Genomic DNA, 20,023 nt, shown 5'->3' on the forward strand with positions numbered 1-20,023 from the left:
CCCTGATATAGCTCTCTCTTGTGAGACTAGGCCGGGGCCTAGCAAACACATAAGTGGATGCTCACAGTCAGCTATTGGATGGATCACAGGGCCCCCAGTGGAGGAGCTAGAGAAAGTATCCAAGGAGCTAAAGAGATCTGCAACCCTGTAGGTGCAATAACATTATGAACTAACCAGTATTCTGGAGCTCTTGACTCTAGCTGCATATGTATCAAAAATAGCCTAGTCGGCCATCACTGGAAAGAGAGGCCCATTGAACTTGCAAACTTTATATGCCCCAGTACAGGGAATCGCCAGGACCAAAAAGTGGGAATGAGTGGGTAGGTGAGTGGGGGGGGAGGGCATGGCAGACTTTTGGGATAGCATTGGAAATGTAATTGAGGAAAATATGTAATAAAAATATTTATAATAAATAAATAAATAAATAAAATCACATCTCATGATGGTGATAAAGAACTTAAAATAAAAAGAGCTTTGATCTATCTTCAGTGATCTCAAGACATATTATTAAATCTGGCTGTGAAGTTGGGTAAAAGTTCCAATCTCTTAGAATATAAGAGATATTTTTATTGAAGTGCATTGCCAGAGAAGTAAAAGAGCTTGTAAGAAATCACACAGGATAGTATGACTGTTTATAATGAACCATGGTCAACAGTCATTCCTATGAGAGGCAAGTAAAAGATGTCCAATGAATGCACAGTTAGACATGTTTAACTCAGATTCTGAGTTTCATTTCATTTCACTTACATAAGTAATAAATATGTAGAATCTTTTGAAAACATATTTAAAAATCCACAAAACAAAGAGGTAGTAATGAAGCTAAAATTGTAAGCTGGCTTTCAAAGTGGAAGCTTTACTGTGATTTTCATTAGCTACTCATTTTTCAGCTTCAAAGATGGTTACTTTCAGGGACGGGTGAGATTGAATGGTTGTTAAAACTTACTGCTCTTCTAGGAACCCTGAGTTCAGTTTCTAGCACCCTGTGTAGATGATGCATTCTTCTTGCATCTATAGGCATTCATGTGCTTTCCAGAGAGACAGAGAGGAGAGGGAGGGAGGATAGAGTAATGAATAAATGAATAAATCCTTTAAAAGTAGTTTATTTCCACAACCTCTACCATTCTCTATTTTTGTTTAGAGGAGAAAGAAATATGGTGTCAACTTGAGCTCCCTGTGAGTTGAGCCTAAACAAACAGTAACAACAAAGTTTTGGGGAATCTCATTCTTGTGGGTTCTATTAATTCCTTGTTGTTAACTACTTTTGAAAGAAGTATTTTATATAAAAATATATATGTATGCACATGTGTGTATGTATGCATATATGCAAGTTCCTACAGAGGGAAGAAGAGGGTGGCATATGCTCTGGATCTGTATTTATAGGTAGATGTATGCTCCCCAACACAGTTGCAGGGTATAAACCTAGGTTCTCTGCAATAGCAATAAGGGCTTTTGACCTCTGAGCCACCTCTCCAGGTGTCAGTTATTTTTATTTATCTTTCCTCAAAACACAAGGATCATTTATAAGAAAGACGGCAAAGATCATAGGCATTTTAGTCTAACTGTACAATTTAACCCTAACTAACCACCTTTAAGTCACAAAATCATTTTAATTTGAGACAATGCTAGTTAACTATTTTGTATTGCTCTCTTTAATAGGGAAAACCAAGTTGGGAAAAACTGAGCATTTTTTCAAACCTTTCATTTTTTTTATTTTTTTGTTTATTATAAATGTAAAATATAGACTATACACACCTTGCCCCTAAGTCCATAGTTGAGAAAGAAAAACTGATTTGGCAGAGAATGAACAAAATTAATCCTTTAAATATGGTAACAATTGTCTATACATGTTGTAAATGTAACTATAAGCTTTCAAGAAGCTAGCCAAGTATCAGATAAGGGACTAGAGGAAAAAGATTTCAGAGAACAGACTCACAAATACAGGATGTAGGTTGGTCTACATGAGATTGGAGCTTCTCCAAGCTGAGGCAATGAGAAAGCAAGTTAACACAGTCTGAAAATTGTTACCATATTCTTCCATGGCCATTTTCAATAAATGAGGAGCCAAGTTTTAGCCTCAGAAGAAAAGTATCATGATTAATATAACTGAAGGCAGAGGCACCATCTGTAATGAACATGAAAATCAAGACTTCAGAAAGAGTTCAAGTTCTGTAGTTGCTTTGTTGGCAGAATATCTAATCTATACTTTGTTGCCAAAACGCACACCAGTCTGCAGTGGGATTGGTTTCCATGAAGAAAGGGACAAAAATGAGCTCCATAAAATCCTGAAGAAACCAGTTTTGATACTGAAGTTCTACATGGCATTTTTTTAAGATTAATATTTCTCCATTTCTCAGATATTTGTAAAATATACAATTCAGAAAATGAAAAATGAAGAAAGCAGACATAGAATATGAGGATGTGGAAGACATATTTCAAAGGACCCCAAGTAGGAAATCAGACAGATGATTCATGATTTCAAGATTTTCACAGAAAATAATAAAGTAGGCAATCTTCAATATAATATAAAATACCTTGAGGAGGACAGGTGAGCCATGTATTTGAGATCAAAGACAATTTTGTCCACTCACAGATGTAAAACGAGTAGCAGGCAAAATACAATTACACATTGTTTTTCCTTGGGCACTTACTTTCCCCTTTCAGAAAACCAGAAATACTTATCCACATTTTTCCTCAATTGATTCATTCCCTCTTATGTATTTAGACCTATATAAATTTCATAGGAAATTTATTATCCTTTGAAATAATAAAGTCTCACATTCTACTTCACAAAATAATTTCCAGTCTTTATTTTTTCATTAATTTTATTTTTAATGGTTTCATACATGAGTGATGCATTTAGATTATTTCCACCCAACAGTCCCCTCAAATTCATATATATATATGAAATTAAACCTACTAATCAAATTTACTATGTTCATATGCATATGTGTTTAGAGATGACCACTTGGAATTAAATAACCTGTAACTCAGCTAGTCTCTGGAGAAGATGGTCTCTCCTTCTCTTAGAAGTCATTAATTTCCTAAAACTCTTCATCTATGGGTAGGCCCTTGTAAGATATCTCCCTTTTACATTGACATGTTAACTATTATCCTGTGTGGAGCCCTGTGATTGGTTAAGGAAGTGCCATGCTGTTCCGATAGTATGACTGTGCATGTCTGCTGACATTCAGTGTGGCCCAAGATGATATGAACCTAGGAAACTAGTAAGCTTCATATTGGGACCAGAATAGGGCAGGGATGCTTCTCCTATCTGAGTGGAGGTCCCTTTCAAGTGCAGGCAGCCTGGCATCTCCTTATACTGACAGTGGGATGGTTGGCTACCCCAGAGCTTGTATTGATTCCCCATTGTTCCAAAGGCTATGTAGAAATGCTTGCTGTTGTACAATGTATTAGATCTGCACTTGATACTGGTTTCCAGAGTCTGTTTCAAGGATTTGTGAATCTGCCTCCCTCAGAACCCTGGATCCTGGTTCCTGGTAACCATATCATTATGATTTTATGGTAATTCCTCTCTATAATGTATAGGAGACACTATATCACAGTAGATAATCTATATCATTTAGCTCTTATAATGTTTCTCTCCATTTATATTGTTTCCCAAGCCTTATATGTATGTACAGGTTGTATAACTATATCAATTGACACTGAGGACCCTACAGTGAATTATTTTCTGTCTTTTGACCAATTATAGATGTCTGTGATTCTATCTGATAAAAAGGAAGATTCTGTGAAGGATGAGTTCTACATTATTTATAGATTTAAGATAGGTATTCAGAATCCAATTGAAAACATTGGTTTAAGAAAGTGGCAAAAGTAGGTTCTACTCTAGAATCTACAATGTCATCAGCCATAAGTACCTGGCTAGATTTTAAAATGCCAGTCATGAATTCTCTCCTATTTATCAGACCTTATGTCCAAAACAGATAGCTATTGTTTTCTCAGATATAAGTGATGCCATCATACCCTTGGGCATACCTTGCTGCATTGGTCATTGTTGTGCTTCTTAGGACTTACAGTTTGAGTAGGAGTGTTGACTTATTTCCTTTGGATACTATTGACTCTAGGCTAAGAGTGATAAAACATTTCCCATGATCATGGATTGATAAAATTAATATTTGTAGTTATCCATCCTAATAAAAGTAATTCACATATTCAACACATGCACCAGTCAAAATCTCTACATCATTCTTACTAAAATAGACAAATATATTCCAAAATTCATATAGAATTACAAAAGACCCTCATCAAAATAAAAATGTGGAATGGATTACCATTTCATATTTCAAGCAATATACAGAGTTATGATAATAAAAGCAATAGTATACTGGCACAAAATGCAGACCTGTAAAACAGTAGGAAAATAGAAGGCTTAAATATGAGTTTAGGTTACTACACTTTTTTATATTTGAAAAAATGCCAAAGACATATTCTGGAAAACTGATAGTAGCATCTTCAACAAATGGTGCTGAGATAACTGGGTATCTACATGTATAAGAATTAAGTTAGATCCATATCTATCATTCTGCACAAAAATCAAATCCAAAAGGATAAAAAACCTGACTGTGAATCCTAAAATTGCTAGAAAAACAAAAAACAAACAACAACAAAAACACCACAGGCAATACACTACAAGATATAGGTATGAAAAAAAAAAAAGAGTTTCTAAATAGGGCTCCATTTGCCAAAAATATTAATGACAGTTGTGGATAGCTGAGACTTCATAAAACTAAAATCATCCATTCAGCTAAAGAAACAATCAATTGAATGGAGAGAAGCCCCCTAGAGTGGGATTGAAGCTTTTTTTATATCCTGATTATACAAAGGACATTAAAAAAGAAAAACAAATGAAAATCATATGACCAAATGGACATATTGCTGTATCCAGAGATCAAAGTGTAACTTAACACTCACCAGAAAAGCTTCTTTTTGCAGTAGATGATAATTAACAACAATATACATGTGGTGGTTTGAATAGGCTAAGCCCTCATAGACTCATGTGTTTGAATGCTTGGCTCACGGGAAGTGGTACTATTAAGAGTTGTGGCCTTGTTGGAAGAAGTATGTCACTGTTTGGGATTGGCTTTGAGGTCTCTACGCTCAAGTTCCACCCAGAGGAAAAAAATATTCTCCTCCTAGCTGCCTGACGATACCAATCTCTTCCTGGCTGTCTTTGGATTGAGATAAAGAACTCTCAACCCCTCCTCCATGACTATGTCTACATTGCCATGATTCCTGCCATGGTAATAGTGGACTGAACCTTTTAAATGATAATCCAGCCCTAATTAAATATTTATCTTTGTAAGAGTTGCCTTGGTCATGGTGTCTCTTTGCAACAATTAAACCCTAGTAAAGACAATACACATCTAGGCAATATGTTGATAGGAAGATACTTCAGAGCTTTTAACCTTAAAATTGAGATTCTTATCATATACCTCTCCTCAAAGCTAGGGAAACTATGCAGAAGAGAAGGTGGAAAGACTTTTAAGACCTAGAGATGGTAGATGAGTCCAATGAAACAAGGTCTTCCATATACAATAGGACTGATACACTAATGAACTTAAACAGACAGCAACAACACACACAAGATATTCACAGGTTCAAACCCGAAAAATACCCATCACTGAAAAATGGCAAGTAGACACAACATCCCACCCCTAACCAAGAAGCTACATGAAATTAACACCAGCTCAGAGATGGACAGTTTTCTCTAGTTTAGTATCAGTGGGTATATCAACCACACTTAGGGCAGACCTGATGCCCACAAGTAGCAGGCCAACCAAAAATAGACTCTCTCTCTCTCTCTCTCTCTCTCTCTCTCTCTCTCTCTCTCTCTCTCTCTCTCTCTGGTGTGTGTGTGTGTGTGTGCATATTTTGCTTTTGTCTTATTGATTTTTAACTCTATTCTGATTTCATTTATTGGTTTTTGTTTCTTGTTTCTCTAGTTTCTTTTGGGGATGGAAAAAGAAAAACAAAGATGGAGAAAGAAAGAACATGAAGTTGGTGTCTAGATGGGAAGAGAAGATCTGGGAGGTATTGAGGAAACATAAAGAATGTCATTGTAATGTCTTGTATAAAAATAAATTAAAAAGAAGCATGAAATCTAAAATATTAAGAAAAATATAGGCATGCAGGGAGGTGAGGAGGATCTGGGAAGAATTGGGGATGGGGACAGAATATGCTAAACATATATTGTATAAAAAGTTATAAGTTAATCAATGTAAAATGTGCTATGGATCTGAACAAAGAGTTCACAAAAGATTAAATAAAAATGGCTAAAATGTCTCAAAAGTATTCATATTTAGCAATTAGGAAAATGCAAATTAGACACCAAAACTGAAAACTAATCCTGGTGAGCATATGGGTAAAAAGAAAATTCAATTCATTGTTGGAATTGGAAGCTAGAACAGTCACTCTGGCTACCAGTGTGAAGGATTCCTAAAACATGACTCAGCTACATCACTCTCTTACACAAAGGATTCATCATACTATTCCACAAATACTTGTTCAAGAATGCTCATTGCTACTTGATTTATAATAGCTTGGAAATGAAAGCCACATAAACATCCATCAACCAATAAACTAATAATGTGATTTTACACACACACACACTCACACACATATACACATACACATACATATACATATATATATATATACACACATATATACACACATACACACACACACACACACACACACACACACACATATATAGACACACACACAAAAATGGAAGACCATCCAGCTATAACGAAAAAAAATGATATCATGAAACTTGAATGTAAGTGGAAAAAACTAAAAAAAAAAAAAATCATATTGAGTCTGGTAACCCAAACTCAGAAAACAAAACATTCACTGTTCCTCTATTTTGAAGTTCCTAGCTCCAAATCTTCAGAGGTATACATATAACCTGCAATAACTTCAGAAACCAGGGACGTGAAAAATGACAAGGCAGATATGGGGGAAGAAAGGACCTTTAGAGAGTGTAGTAGAAGTACACAGGTGTTGTGATGGAGAAAATACAAATAAATACAAAAGAGTGTCAGTATTATGTGAGAACGGAGGATAGCAATACTGAGAAAATGATAGGGGAGAGAAATAAAGAATATTAAGGATTACTAAAAAATCCAAAGTGCAAATGTTGTCTAGTGTGTCTGTGTACATATGTATATATTCTAAATGAAGCTATGCCACTTAGGGTGATAATGTTCTACTGAGAGTTGTTTATTATATAACAATAATCCCAGTACCACATCTAAGACAACTTTCAAGATATTGGTCAGGGGATTCCAAGAGATGCTCAAATTGGTATAGGCTATTCCTGTTGGCTGCCTCCTAGAAGTTGAACATTAGTCCTTGTTGCTGAAGTCACCATGTATTTCAGACATAGGACTATGAGGAATAAGGCTGGATTTAAACTGAAAGTTGAATCCTTCCCTGAGGACTAGCTTTCATAGTACTAAAAAGTGCTGTGAAAGTTGCTAAGGAAGGGAACTAATCATTAGCCTTACCGAGATGTGACGCCTAGGAATCATGACAAGCAGCATGGCAAGATATACCTAAAGGCACAGTACTGACTTTCATATCTTAGGGGTGAACAACAACTCCCTAATTGGCTTTTGGGCCCAAACATTGATAGGGAAACCATGCCTAGTATTAGAATTCTAGACATGTACCTGGGGCTAGTGAGGTCATGGGTCTTGAAGAAATCAGACTACTGCCACCATCTTAAACTATTTTAATTCCTAACTTAATTATAAGACTTACACCCACACATAAGCATAAATCCCACACCTTATCAAAGAATATTATTTTACTGGCACAGAGAGACCATTACAGAAATGCATAACTGTCAAAATGTGGAGAACAATTGATCATAGTGTGCCTAGTCCAAAGTGATAGATCTACAAAACAATCCCAATGCATAAAGTTGAAGGAACACCGTGGAAAAGAGAGCAGATATATTTGTAAGACATAATGATGTCTGCAAGGAGACAATGTCATCTCAACATTATATGGATCAACATTCATAAAAATTTAAAATGTTAAACTAAACAATACCTGAACACTGATAATGCCAGTTGACATGTTAATGAAGATGATGGAAATCATATCTTCCTTCCCCCACTCAGATGAAGAGCTACAAAAATTAATAATTAATGCTAAAGGAAAATAATAGTCTTGTCCAAGGATGAACCATGTAATTGGTTGTTCAATACTGAGTGATCATCTCTAAACACATGCACATGAGCAACACTAAATTGATTCAGCAGGCTCTTATTACATTTTTAAAAGTAGTCAGATGAGTTTATGAGTTGGAGAGCAAATGGGAGGGCATAGAAAGGGTTGGAGAGCATAGAGAGGGTAATTATACAAATATAGGACACATATATGAAATTCAAAGAATTAAACCATTTAATAATTTTTTCTTTGTCTCACATTTTATGTCATTGATCTTTGTCTATACTCACTTGTCTTAACTTTGTATGAAGCAATATCTGGATATCATCTCTACACCCTTATTTTCCACTCACCTTTTCTCCATGGCATCAATTCTCAAGCTATTGAAATATCTCTAGTAAATAACCTCTATTGGTGCTCACATCAGGTAAATATAGAGGATACCTTTTAATTCTCTTCTTACGTGATTTTCCTTTTTTGCTTTTTGAGGTTATTTATTTATTTGTTTGTTTACATCCCAAATGCTACCCTCCCTCCCTGTCCCTCACTCATTCACTCCTTTCCCCACTATCCCCCATCTCATCCTTCTCTGAAAGAGTAGCTTCCCCTGGGTACCCAGTGCATCAAGTATCTCCAGGATTAGATGCATCTTCTCCCTGAGGCCAGACAAGGTAGCCCTGTTGAGGAACAGATTCCATAAAATGGCTACAGCTTTAGGGACAACCCCTGCTTCAGTTGTTGTGGTAACCCATATGGAGACTGAGATGCACACATCTGTTACATATTTGACTACTAGAATTGACTATTCCAAATATAGATTTCCATCAACTTTTCGCCCTGATTCTTCTCTGGGTTGTCTATTATGATCCCACAGCCTTTCTTCTTTGATGCCATACATGGACAGGATATTTACTTATTACTTGACATTTGTATGTCTTACTAATCTCTCTAACTCATCTATATTGTTGCCAGGGAGTCTCATCTTCCTGAATTATACTACTTTTTACCTACTACTCACTAAAATAATCTAACAATTGAAAAACCCTCCTAAGGCTTTGAATTACTGACCACTGATAGCTTTATCTCTGATCCAAACTTTTCTCTTCACACTAAAATCCAGTCTCACTTGCTTTCTTTAAGCTTTTTCAAGTACACCTTAAGTTCTCGGTACATATGATTTATCCTTTGTGTAGTACATTTTGTTCCTAATGTACTCCTACTTATTCTTTATAACTCAGCTTACAAGTTTTTGCTTCACAGTGAATGCTTCTGTCCTTCAGTTTAAATTATATCACTTTACAATTTGAGATCACCTATTTCATGATTGCTCACTTATCTAGATTGCTATGATGGTGCTTTACATTCCATGAAGATAGATAGGGACTACCCTTCTCCCTCACTTTATGCACTATGTCTAGAACAAGTGCTAGTATATTGTGGTAAATAAAAAAACAAGGTAGGAAATAATTGATAAATAATGATAAATGGTGGTTTGTTGATGTTATTAACAGGTTGCTCTTTATCACACCAATTACTAAGCATAACTCTAAAGTTTCTTAGCAATTTAGTAACATATAAAATACAAGAGATTTACTCATTCAAAAGTAGATTAAAGCTTTTTAATATTTGCATCCTACTTATGAAAAATATTTGAAACTTCACTGGAAAGTTGATAGAAAACAATAAGATGATTTTATATGGTAATGAACATCAAACTGAATAAATAGATTAAGTATTATTATTAAGTATTAGTTAGAAATATCTAGTAGAAACTAGGCCATGGAAAATATTCTTGTACCAAGAAAGGTACAAAATGCCTGAATATAAATAACTTCAAGTTTCAAGTACCAAAGCCTACTGTGACTCTAGCATTCACCTTTCAAACCAAATATAAACAATGTTGACAATAAACAATGGAGAAAAATACTAGAACCTTAAATTCAACCAAATAAACAAAACACACCTTCAAGTAGACAAAGACTATCAAGGGCAGGAAAATTTTCACTAGTTGAATGAGCAAACCAAGTATAATATAGTTCCTACCAGATGGAAAATTATGTTAAAAAGACTCATAAATCCTTGGAGTTCTTTTAACTACAGTGTCACTGAGCTCCCTAAAAACAAAACTGCTGGGAAATAAAAGGTAACTAGAAAATATACATATCTGTAATCTGTCAATGTTTGTGTGTGTGTGGGGGGGGATGATCATTGGAGTTAGTGCTGAAAATTTCAGAAAACCTATCACAGATAAGCCTCATTGTTTATCATACTTCCAGCAATACTCAACCAAGTGAAACAAAGACTATGAAACTGACCACATTCCCCAATCTCAGTACTATAGGTATCATGAAGTCTCTAATTCCTAGATGTAGGTGCTTTTCTATGAAATATAATAAGTTTTGTATCATTCCTGACCTCCCAATTATAATCATTAAAATAATTCTAGATATAGATAAAATGTCCTTATATTAGGGTTCATATAGTATACATGATGGAAAACGGTCATGGTTGTCAGTTCTAAAATATAATGATGTAGAAAATGCATGCATGCATATTTATTCACACATATGTGTAAAACTAAAGCAACATAAACTATATATGGATTACATATAAGCAAAATAAACCAGATAAATGATGATAGATAGATAGATAGATAGATAGATAGATAGATAGATAGATAGATAGATAGATAGATAGATAGACAGACAGACAGACAGACAGACAGACAGNAGATAGATAGATAGATAGATAGATAGATAGATAGAAGGATTATATGAACATTTAGAATTGGCTGATTTGGTTATAGCAACTGAGTATTGCATTATAGTATATAGAATAGAATCCTGAGAAACTTCTTTTGTGGTAACATAATTTGTACTGTGCAAAATTATCAGAGCTATTGATGTTAATGACAAATCAGTCATTGTCTCTATAACAAAAGTCTATACAACCATGGAGCATTAATGTCACAAGTCTTCAAATATAAAGGCCAGAAAGACTACAGTTCTTGTGTGCAAAGAAAGGCAGGATAAAAAAGTACCTTAACTCTATGAGAGAGAAAATATGAAATCACTCTTTTGCTTTCTGTTCCATCTGGGCTGTTAGCTAATTAATTAGTACCCGTACACATCGAAAGTAAATCTTCCATGGGTCACATCATTTGATTTTCCATCTCCATTCTAGACTCCTTCACAGATAATCTTTAAAATACAGCTTTGGCAGTTAGATACACCTTAGTCTAGTCAAGTTGGTACAAAAATTACCAATTACAATCCCATAGCAGGCAAACCGATCCAACCAAAATGACAACCACTGTCAAATGGTATTTGAGAACATGTAGATGAGTTTTTTCTATTTATTTATTTATTTTTAAATATTTTATTAGGTATTTTCCCCATTTACATTTCCAATGCTATCCCAAAAGTCCTCCATACCCTTCCCCCCACTCCCCTACCCACCCACTCCCACATTTTGGCCCTGGCGTTCCCCTGTACTGGGGCATATAAAGTTTGCAAGGCCAATGGGCCTCTCTTTCCAGTGATGGCCGACTAGGCCGTTTTTGATACATTTTTGAGTGTTATAATAATTAAGCAATGTTATTGTCACTTAGTGATTTTATATCTATATAGTTCCATTAATTCTTTCTGCCCTATGTGGTAGCAGCCAAGTAAGCTCTTTCAGAGTACAAATTTCCCACCCAATGGAATAGATAACCACAGTTGAACTAAAGACATAAAAAATTGAAAAAAATGTATATGAATGATATCTTACTTGATGCTGATTAATTTGAAGTTATAAAAAGTGGATTTACATTAATGGTTACTAAAACTGATTGAGTAGAAAAGTATGAATATATTTCTATAACCAATAAGTCAATTGAAATATTATTGGGATAATACCATGAATGCTAGGAGAGTGCTTTTTACTATGCCACTGAATGGTCATAGTATCCCACCTACTCCTAATGACAGAGTTATAATTATAGATTAAGAAGTCAGTTAACTATCATCAGAGATGTTTCTTTATGCAGTAAATGATGATCAACACAGTCACCCACACCTGATCAAGGTACTGAGAATAATAGTCTTCAGAATGTTCATCTCTACATGGAACATATATACCACATCCTCCCCCAAAGGCTCAGAGATCTTTGTGGAAGAAGGCACAGAAACAGTGTAAGAGCCAGTGAATAACTTGTGAGAAACAGTGTCTTCTGGTCACATCAGAGAAATTATAGCATTTGTGAAAAACATCAACCAGATCTGCACAAGCCCAAGACATATCAAATTCCAGTGCCTATATAAGTGTTGGGCATGAAATTCTAGTCCTAACTGTGGAGCTATTGTTAATTGTTACATTCTAAGAAAGGGAGAACTAAGTTTTCTCTTAACAGTTAAGCTCCTGGTAATTAGTTATGTTCCAGTGGAAAGCAATACTTCCAACACTACTTGGCAACATAAATTACCCTTGATGGGGGAAAAGAAAAATCAAAAAAACATCCAAACAAACAAACAAACAAACAAAAAGATACAAAATAGTGTCGAAAGGAAAACAGGATGTGGAACAGGGAAAGATTAGGTGAAGGAGGGTGAATGGGATCAAAACACATTGTTTAAAATTCCTAAAGAATTAGAAAGTTTTTAAGTTTAATTGGAAATCAAGAAAATATTTAATATATGTATAAAAAGTATTACACAATATTGTTAATATTAAAATATTCTCAAAATATATGTGGTCATCAACTATTCAAAATATACCAACTGCTCGTGAATTTCAATCAGCTATAATTTGCACATAGTACTTTATAATATTAAAAAGAACATGGAAATTCTTCTTTATCCTAATAGCATAATGTTCTCTAAGGGATGAATGACAGAAATATCTTTATCTTTTTTTTTTTACATTTCTCTGTATTTGTACATTAAATTATTTTACAACAAAAATATAGTCTATTTTTAATTATTTTTTTTTGTTTTAAAAAGTAAATAATTTGGATCCTTTATCTTCAAATTCCATTTTAAATATTTTTTTACTTTAAAAATTGTATTGAGATGGTGTGTGTGTGTGTGTGTGTGTGTGTGTGTGTGTGTGTGTGTGTGTATTTGGGGAACCTTCATGGGCCATAGTGTACATGGAGGTTGAGAGCATAATTTATTTATGCTTTCCTTGTACTTTGTGGGTCCCAGGGATTAAATTCAGATAATCCCATTTGACAGAAAGTATGATAATTCACTGAGCCATCTTGTTAGCTCCGCAATCCTATAAGGAAATAACTAGACATATTCAAAATACTTAACATATCATATGACCCTTTAATTTTTTGTTTTGTTTTGTTTGTTTTTATCAAAATGGGGTTTCTCTGTGTAGTCCTGGCTGTCCTGGAACTCACTCTGTAGACCAGGATGTCCTCAAACTCAGAGATCTCCCTGCCTCTGACTCCCAAGGGATTAAAGACATGTGCCACCACTGCCCAGTTTTAATTTTTACAATATGTAAATTTAGATGCTTTTCAATATTTAGCATTAAAGTTATAATACATAAACATAGAGTAATATGTGGATATTAAAATATTAAACATAGTTACATAAGAAAATACTGTATGATTATAGGGAGAAAGACAACTCAATGTTACATTTTTTTGGTCAATTTAATGGAAAAAGACTTGCTGTTTAATACAATTTGAGAAGAAAACAAATACTTTTCTTTATAATAAGATCTGGTTATGCTGGTAAGCAATCAATTAATGTCTTATGAAGAATCAATGAATGGTTTTGGTCGAAAAAAAAGAAATTCTCCCTGTATGACATGAACTATTGTTTATTCACTTTGTTTTTCCAAAGAATGCAAAAATATAAACTACCAGACAGAAACCCAGAGTGGAAGATCACCCTGACATTCTTACTCCCCCATCTTTACCTCTAATTATAGGACTCAGAGCTTCCCACTCTTTCTCTACTAGGCAGGAAAAGCAGTTGAACTGTCAAACTGCAGGAGGGAGGGGATAAAGAATAGAGGAGAAAAGAGAGAAGGAGAAAGGGGAAGATGAATGGGGGAAGGGGACACAAAACTGGTATTGGCTTGAGATTTGCAAATATTTGAAGGTATAAAAAGGAGAAGGAAAATAATATTTAAGAAGAAAGAGGGGATGTTTTAAAAACATTCAGTAATGTAAAGAACAGATGAGATAGAACTGGGGCTGGAAGTCTGTGAAGCAGCAGTGGTTCAATGCCATGTACTAGAAAAAGAAAAAGGAAAGAAATGAAAAAAAAAGTAAAGAAAAGAAAATGCAGAGAGGGCAACCTTTTCACACATCTAGCAGAGAAACTGTTGAAAAGACATTTTGAAAAAGAGGTCTGCACATGTGTAAGGAGAAAGACCTTAACCAGAGGCCCACTGACCAATTTTAAATACAATGTGTTTCACCATAACACTGTACATTTTAGATTTACAGGCAGAAGATTGGAACAAATAACAAATTGAAGTCTTTTTCCATTTGTCTTCCAATGGAGAAAAAGGAATTCGATTCCAGAGACTGGCATAGATATGCCAAAGAAGTTATAATCTGGACAGAGAATTGGTTTTTTTATCCTCTCTTTCTCTTAGAGTATATGTGTACAGAAGCATGTATTCCATTTCTATTTATACTAATGGTAAAAATGGAGATGCTCTAAAATAGCAGTGATTTCTGAGATTTCGAGCTGAGGATGATTCTTGTTTACTTGTTTTATTAGTTATATTTTTATTGCTGTGATAAAATCTAATCATCAAGGCAACCTATGAAAAAGACTTCATTTGAGCCCATAACGGTGGGACATAGCATCAGGTGGCCAGAGCAGGAAGTTTAGGGGTCATATCATTAGCTTCATGGAGAAAATAAAAAGAATAAACTTGAAGTGAGGTGAGATTACACACATTCAAATCCCTCCCCTAGTGATATACTTTCTCTAGGAAAACCATACATCTAAAAAGTTCTGTAACTTCTCCAAATGGCACCATGGACTGGAGGTCAAGAGTCCAAAATACTTAAGGCATGTTTTTTCAAATCATTGCAGGTATGTAGCATGAAATCTCTAAAAATAATTTATCATTTTTTAAATTTCTAGGCTATTCATTTTATCCTGTTATATATTACACTATATATTACAATTTAAATTATACTGCAAAGTACAAATAAAAACAACCAAATATCGTCTCTTGTTAATTAGCAGAATATTTAAAAACTACTGGCAAAAATGAAGAGAAAGATGATCTCTCACATTGTTGCTAGGAATATAAATTGGTTTTGCCATTATGAAAAACATATGAATGACTCACTACTGAATACATAGCCAAAGGAAATGAAATCAGTATGATTAGTAGAAATCTGCACTCGTATTTATTGAAGTATTACTCACAATAGCTAAAATATGGATTTGATCTAAGTGCCCCAAATATAGACTATTATTCAGACAAAAAACAACGCAGTTTTGAGATTCTAAGTAATATGAATTAAAGATGCATAGAAAGACAAACACTCTGTGTTCTCCTTTGTACCTGCGAGCTTGTTTGAGAAATACAGGGGGGGGGGGGAAATGGCGTTTATCAGTACCTAGCAAGGGAAAAGTGGAAGAAGGGACATAGAGAAGATTGTTATTGGATACAAATACTTTTATATAAGAGGAATAGTTATCTTTAACAGAGTAAGAAAACTATAACTAAAACAATTAAGTGAATACTTCAAAAATTGCTAATAGAGTGCACTTTGATTTTCTTCAATTCAAGGAAAGGAATGTACCTGAGGTGATATACATGCCAATCACCCTGAAAATATCACTACACAACATACACACATAAATGTGCATGTTTACTGAATGCCTTAAAATATGTGATCATGTCCTTTGCACATATATTAGTTTCTAATTTTGAACTTTTCAGGATTTTGTCTGTATGCAAATGTGTATGCTTCTATGTGTATATGTGTTTTGTGAGCTGTTGGTTTGGCTCTCTTTCTTCTGTCATTTGTTTGGGTGCTTTAATCCATTGTGGGTTTTTTTTTTTTTTGGTTTTACTCTACTACTATTCTTTAAATACAAATTACATTTATCTAATTATGATGACGAAGCTCTATTTTAGATGCCTGTTGTGTTCTAAATTGAAGGGATATGTATTTGAGTGGGTAGAGAAGTGGGGAAGAGTTGGAGAAGGAGAAACAGTAATAAGAATGAATAAGAAATGAAAAAATATAATATTTCTAGGACTGGAGATATGGCTTAGTGATTAAGAGTACTGGCTGATCTTCCAGAGAACTCTTGATACCCTTTCACAAATATACATACAGGCAAACCATCAAGGAATATAAACAAATCATTTAAAAAGAAATGGAGGGAGGAAGCAATATAAGAAGAATGGAAGGAGGGAGAAAGAGAGTAAGAGAGAGACAGGAACCGAGGCAAAGAGACAGAGAACAAAAAATCCATTTTCAAAAACCCTGGGGCTGATGTACATCACCCTGCAACAGACAAAACAAATAACAGCCCAGAATATCAAAGAATAATTTTTTCTTAAGTTTCAGAATAATATTTGCAAAGTTCTTGGCTAAAAGTATCTGAAAAATACAGCAACTTAGGTTTGTTAGAGTAGGGTACTTGAGAGAGAAAATGAGTAGTTCAGAATTCCAAAATTTTACTTTCTGAAACACTTAGTAGCATTTATGTAATACAGGAGCAGGTTTCCTTCAACAAAGAATCTCTTCTGAACTGGGAGGATGCTTTGAAAAGGATTGAGAATTAAAAGCAAGGACTACAGCTACAGCCAAATTACCCACTTTCCTCCAGGTCAGAACACTAAAGGGAAATAGACGCAAAGGTTTCAGATACTCTAAGAACTAAAAAGGGGTCCCACTTTTGATTTGCATGCTTTAAAGGCATCAGATTCTAAGGTTGTCTCTAGTGACCAAAAAAAAAAAACCCAAACAAACAAAAAAAACAAACAAACAAAAACAAAAACAAAAACAAAAAACAGCTGCATAACATGTTTGGTAAAGATTTCCATTGGCTTCCAACCTATGTGCAGAAAATATCAAAACTTCCCACTTGTCAGAATGGTGGGAGGAAAATCACTAAGAACTGAAATCCAGTATGCCTGCCCATGTGCCATCATAGCACAGGTAAAAGTTTAGGTATCAGATGGAAAATTATTTAAGAAGTCTCCCACCTCTCCACTCCAATTAATTTCTAGATATTGTCCATTCAAGACTACTATACATCAGTACTGAATGCAAGCAGGTAGGCAAGCAAGCTATGTGTTATGTACATCTCAGCAGAGGTCAGGAGGTATAGAAGAATATTGATAAACAGATTCAAAGGAAATTAGAATACAAACAAGGAAGGAAAAGGAAAGAATTAAGTGCATAGAATTATAAGGAACTGAATTCACAACTAAAACCTCTCACAATATCTTACACAGGACTAAAAGCACTGTGCTAAGTTGAAATCTAAGCTAAAAGGTGCTGGCAACTGAACTCAGGTTCCCTGGAAGAGCAGTATGTGCTTTCATCTGCTGGGCAATCCCTTCATCCCTACATTTTCTATATTTTAATGTTTGGTTCACAATCAAAGAAATAAGTGCAAACATGATAATACACTTTAAAAGTCCTAAAATATTTAAAAGGAGAGAGTATAACAGGTACAAAATCAGATATGCAACACCACAGTGTTCTTTATTTCTCTGAAACTGAAATTCACCTACCCTAAGAAATAGGGCAAACTTCATTTCAAATAAAAGTTTGACACTTGATAAGTATTTTGATAAACGTACAAGGAAAGTGCTGTGGGAGCAAACGTAAGAGAGTCATTCGGTCCTCTGAAGGGTTCATAAATCTCTTTAAAGTTGAATCTGCAAACCTAAACATGTGAAATGGTGACAGTGAGCAATGATATTTCTTGTTTGTTTGACAAATCCTCACAATAGTCATGTAACAGAAGTCAAGGTAAAGAGGATGGAGTGGGATTCATCTTTCTCCTTTGGAATATATGTTGTATTATTAAGAACAGAGAAAAATAAAATATATTGTCACTGATGGACTCAATCCAGGGACTATATATTCTCATATATTCTCAGAAGTACGGCTAGCCTGGACCACAGACATTTTTATTTTCATTTACAGTCTTTCCTTAAACAAAAATAAATAAACTGAAATATAGCATGAACTTTCCAGTCTAACACTAGATATACAATACAAATTCAAAAATAAGTATCACTGGTACTAGCTGGAGAAATGGAACAGAGGAGGCTCTGGGGAGTCTATGGGGGTGACCCTAGCTGAGATTCCTACAAACCAGGGACATGGAGACAGAAGTGGTCACCTCCCTTATCCAGGTGGTTCTTTCAGTGGAGGAAGGGTACATCAGCCCACCCTTCAACCCAAAATACACAGGGATAAAAATGATGTAGAGATGGAGGGAACAGCCAGCCAATGGTCCATCCAGTATGAGAGAGCCAACTCCTGATACTATTAATGAAACTCTTCTATGCTTGTACACAGGAGCCTAGTATGGCTATTTTCTGAGAGGCTTCATGCAGTAGTAGATGGAGGCAGATGCAGAGATCGATCCCACAGCCAATCATCAGGCCAAACTACGGGAGTATTGTGGAAGAGTTGGGGAAAGGATTGGGGAACTCAGAGGGGTCAAGTTCACTACAGGAAGACCTGCAGAGTCAAATACACTGGTCCCATGGGAGCTTACAGACACAGAACCACCAACCAGGGAACATGCAGGTGCTGGACTTAAGCCCCTACACATTTGTAGCATATATGTAGCTTGGTCTTCATGTATGTCCTTAGCAATTGGAACAGGAACTGACTATCTCTGACTCTATTGCCTGCAATAAGATCCGTTTCTTCTAACTGGACTTTCTGGCTGGGCCTCAGTGGGAAAGGATGTGCTTAGTCATGCTGCAACTGGATGTCCCAAGGAGAGGTGGGACCAAATGGGAGATTTCCCTTCTCTGAGCAGAAAAGGAGGGGGCAATTGGGGGAAGGGTTTGAAAGGGGAGGATTGAGAAGAGGGGCCTACTTTCTGGATGTAAGGTGAATAAATAAATATATTAATAAACAACAACAACCATTAAAAAATAAAGAATAGAACCACAGAAAGCAGGGTTATTCCTTGAAATGAAATTGAAGACCTAGACCTTCTTATATGTGACACACTGGAAAAAGGACTTACCCTCCTGGGGCCTTAGATATCTCATCTGTAAAATAGTAACCCAATAATAGACTTTTATTAATATTAAGAATTAATTAGCAACTTGTATCTTATATCTTGGGTATTCTAACTTTCTGGGCTCATATCCACATATCAGTGAGTACATATCATGTGAGTTCTTTTATGATTGGGTTACCTCACTCAGGATGATACTCTCCAGGTCCATCCATTTTCTCTGTTGAGGGAAATCTGGGTTCTTTCCAGCTTCTGGCTATTATAAATAAGGCTGCTATGAACATAGTGGAACATGTGTCCTTCTTACCAATTGGAACATTGTCCCTTCTTAGAATTGGGAACAAAACACCCTTTGAAGGAGTTACAGAGACAAAGTTTGAGATGAGATGAAAGGATGGACCACCTAGAGACTGCCATATCCGGGGATCCATCCCATAATCAGTCTCCAAGCACTGACACCATTGCATACGCCAGCAAGATTTTGTTGAAAGGACCCAGATATAGCTGTCTCTTCTGAGGCTATGCCTGTGCCTGGCAAACACAGAAGTGGATTCTCACAGTCATCTATTAGATGGAACACAGGGCCCCCAATGGAGGAGCTAGAAAAAGTACCCAAGGAG

This window comes from Mus caroli, chromosome X, assembly GCF_900094665.2.
Source record: "Mus caroli chromosome X, CAROLI_EIJ_v1.1, whole genome shotgun sequence".
In the NCBI taxonomy this organism is placed as follows: domain Eukaryota; kingdom Metazoa; phylum Chordata; class Mammalia; order Rodentia; family Muridae; genus Mus; species Mus caroli.